The sequence below is a fragment of the Hylaeus anthracinus genome, unplaced genomic scaffold (assembly GCF_026225885.1).
Source record: "Hylaeus anthracinus isolate JK02 unplaced genomic scaffold, UHH_iyHylAnth1.0_haploid 5, whole genome shotgun sequence".
Taxonomy (NCBI): Eukaryota; Metazoa; Arthropoda; class Insecta; order Hymenoptera; family Colletidae; genus Hylaeus; species Hylaeus anthracinus.
The window spans coordinates 10,387,072-10,391,430 of record NW_026535322.1 but is presented as its reverse complement, the minus strand read 5'-3'; positions in this window follow the sequence as shown (position 1 = coordinate 10,391,430).

The following is a 4,359-nucleotide window of genomic DNA, read 5'->3' as shown; positions in this document are numbered from 1 at the left end:
GCAATACTCGCTAACTTTCAAAAAACGAAACAATGCAAAGGCTCGACAATCCTAATCTCTACGTATGGCATGGTAAATAATAGAAACGAATTCCACGTTAGCTCGTCGCTCGCGTTGCACCTTCGATTTCTATGCAAGTAGTAATAAAGACAGAAAATAATCTCGCGGTCAGCGCCACCAGAGGTTTCTGTTTTATAACATTTCTAGTAGGACATCACGTGACACAGCCTGATTCAAATCAGTGTCTGTCGTGCAGTTGAATAGAGTCAGTGGCTAGGACAAACGCGGGAATCGAAATTCGATCCTTTACTCGCCGTAAATAAAATAGGCTAATTGAACGGGTGTAACGTAACCTCGACGACAGACGCGACTTCCCGCGAGCATCGAGTGTTTACGTTCTGTGTCGTTCCGGTCGTTCGACTTTCGAGGCAGTTGATTGTTCACCTTCGCGACGCGTGATTGATAGTTTGCGGTAGCCATTGTTCTCTAGACAGTCGAAACGAGGATAATCGTCTGAAACAATGTCTCCTGCGTCTTGTTACTTGCATCGAAACTGTCACAAGATGTGCGTGCGTGTGTGTGTGTGGAGATCAAAAAGTCGAGCATTGAATAGAGGTTATTTGCACTTGATTCTATGTACAAGGGTGAAGGGACAAACGTGTGTCGCGTACAAGTATTGCGGTTTACTAATAGACGAGAGACGATGTAGCTTTAAAAGTGATGCTAGATGACATCAAAGATTTTGTTCATTACGATTGATAGTTCGATTCGCGAGCGGTTAGGTATGGCGAGTGCACGCGTGTAAAAAGAACAATCCAGAAGTCGAACCTGTCGATTCGAACACTTCGCGGTCCTACGCCGAGCAAGGTTGGAGAATACTATACCGAGATCGGATAACGAAACCCTGAATTGCAGAATGGTGAGTGATCTTCTCCTTTGACACGTAGAATTTGTCGTGAATAAAATTAACACGGTCTTGTTGATGTACATGTACAATATTAGCAATGTTATAATATGTAATTGTAATTACAATATATTTTGCTAATATTTATAGTAATAGTAATGCAGCTAGATCAACGTTTAGCGATTTATACGCGATGCTATCGAATAGCGGAATTTTCATTTGGTCATCGTGAAATGTTACGTTCTATTTTAGCCTATTTCATACTATTTCGCTCTGTAATGAGTAACGAGTTATTCTTTATTCGCTGTTAGACATTTGTATTGAAATTAGAATTTTACCCATGCACGCCATCGAATTGGCGTCGTTTAGGCGACACGGGCGCCATCTTGTTGAGCGTCTGTTACCGACAGTAGACCTCGGCACTAGAAACTAGCGATTCGAGTACCTACAGCGAACGAAAATATTAAATTATTCAAGCAATCCTATTTTCGTTTAACGTTCGCTCGTTTTTATTACGAAAGCGATTGTTGATATCATGCTCGCACAGTCGCAATTTCAAGATTGTACGAAAAAGGACATCGAAAGGTCGTCCTTTTGTTCCTATCCTGTCCCATTGGTACATTTATCGCGAATAGATCGTGATTATCGCAATTATGTGACACACGTTTTGATTCGACCATGATTTATCCAAGCGAGGTACACTCGAGTACGTTTTTACCGATCGCGGTCGATAATCTCGATGGATAAGTCGTGGATCGTTGGAGGACTTCGCCCTCTGTGGGAGGAAGTCAAAAATTTGCACTTTTTTACCGACATTGGGCGCCATTCGTTGAGTAATCATGATCGATTCGTGTTCCTTTAGATCGGAGAACTTTAAAGAGGTGTTGTACACGTATAACTATTAATGTAAATCGAAAGATTCTGTATTTGTGATTTGTAAATATAGTTAAGACGGAATTATGAATGGGTCGATGGAAAGATATCGCTGAATATCCAAGTTACGTTCATGCACGATTCGGATCTTCGGTGTTAGTTCACATATAGTTGCGATTTTGATACTTGGAACGAGTGTAAGTAGCAATTGTTATCTGCGATGGAATTTGTGGGCTGATTTTGATATCGAATTTTTATTCCAGGCAAAAATCAGTCGATCGAAATCAGAGGTGGAATAGTGCAGAGTAGTAGTACACCTCCAGAGCATGGGGCCTTCAGGTTGAAATTTAGCTGCTGTTCTTTAGAAGCATCAACTAATAGTTCTTTAGAAGCATCGCCGATTAAGCTGTAGATTAATAACATCCTGTTCGAGTTCATTCCACTGATAAATTCTTTATTCTATTCCACATATTGATAACTGCTAGTTTCGAGTCAATATTGCACATGTTCCTTGATTGTTTATTGAATTTCACTGACCAGTCTTGCATTCTAAATGCAGTGGTTATCAAGAGTGAGACTTAAAGGTGAAAGTAAAGGTCCTCTCACACCTCGTAACCAAAGGCTGTACAAAGGCCCAGTGCGAAAGCCTCTTTATTTACAATATTATTGTTGCGCCGGGGGTTGGTGCCGTATCGAGGAATAGTCATTTTAAATAATTAACACGTCTTTTATAAAAGGAACAAGAACACAAAACGTTTATTAACTATAACAAACAACTCAAGGTAAACACGTCTATTCGAAAGCAAGTCTGGCGACGTTCTGTCCATTCACAAGTTGCCGGTTCTCTTTGAAACCGGAACATTCTGACGATGTTCACGCTGCCGTAACGATGCAACTTCGCAATATCGCGGCATCTTCACGCCGTCGCAACATTATTTTCTATATCCAATGCAACTTTATAGAACAATCCTTCTGACTAAATCTCCCAGTCTTCCACAAGGGTCCTTCGCACAGGAATGTAGTACCTATAGCAACAGATCCCGATTCTAAGAAATATTCCATGGGATTAGGTCCGCGCGAGGCCCGCTCATCTATCCCGCAAATGCGATATTAGCGAGACACGTTCGTTACCATTCGACGAAACAAAGGTCAACGCCAGCAGGATTCCTCTCGTTCCCCCAGAACAATGCGTTGGTCCAGCAGGCCTCTCCCACCGGTGACAGCGTGTCCCAACCCCGAATGCGTATCTTTCCTTGCATTCCACGCCACCGTCGAGAACGAAATGCGAAAAGCCTTGAAAAGGCGGATTCTCGACGGCGCGAGGAAAGAAGGATACGGAGACGGGAACGATTCCCTCGAAACGCGGATCGTCGAGAGGAGCAAAAGGAAGCGGATTCGAGCGAGTGGTCAGCGCGAACCGGGAGAGAGAGAAAGAGAGAGACCACTCGCGCCGTGGCACGACGGAGAGAGAAATCGAGAGGGTCGTGAGTCCATCAGCCTAAAGAGTGGCTATCGTGCCGGCTAAGGGCTATTCCATGTTAGCCGCTCTCGGCGAGCTCCTTTTTTTCCCTTCTCTTTATTCCCCTCCTGGACTTTTTGTACGGCGCAAACGTGGCGCCGCCCTCGGGGATCCCTTCTCGGGGAGACTCTTGAAAGGTTCGTGCTTGGCACCGCCGCGCCGTTCGCCCCCTCGGCCCCCCATTCCCGCCTCTCTTTTTTCGTGTTCCACTCTGTTTGGATCGCGGCTAGGTGCACGCGCGCGCGCGTACACACAGAACGCGTTATTATCGATCCGCAACGTATTTTTTTGGTCGGAACGACGACGTCGACGACTTCTTTCCTCTCGAGACCATCGCGGTCTGGGACGGATCTAGGCTAACGGGGGGACTTTTCGCCGAGCGGAACGTCAAATATCTATACACTTGTCGATTCTCTAAAACAGTGGTTCTGAAGCTTGTTCGTGGTATAGTTTGGAGAAGTCACTCGATTTTAAATTGATGGACGTGTTGTCAGAGAGAAATTGAAGATTGAAATATTAAGTAAGAAAATAGTGGCACCTTTTGGGAACTACGAGGGTCGATCAAATATAAACGAGACTTTTGTTTCTGTATCGCGTAAACTTAAAGGGAGCCGGTGACCGTTTCTACAGTGTATTGTTTAGGATATCAGGAGTGGGGAGAGCATAGCATTGTTGAGTTTAGACAAGTTTGACGGTAACGTTCACAATGTCAGAGCAACAAGTGCACGTCTCGGTTGCGCAACGCATAATTATTAAATTTTCTTACCCATGAAGGCGTCAAACCAGTTGAAATTTTGCAAAGATTGATGGTACAGTTTGGGGATCAAACGCTATCAAGGGCTCGCGTGTTTGCCTGGCATAAGAAATTCAAGGAAGGACGTAAACAAGTTGAAAATGTGGAACATGATCGCTGTCCTCGAAGCAGCATTACGGAGGAGAACATTCGCACGATTCGAATCCTTGTTGAAAGCGATCGACGTCTGACACTTTCTGAAATTACAGCGCAGGTTGGAATCAGTTATGAGAGCTGTGAGCTTTTAAGGGAGGTGAAGGTTGCTTATCG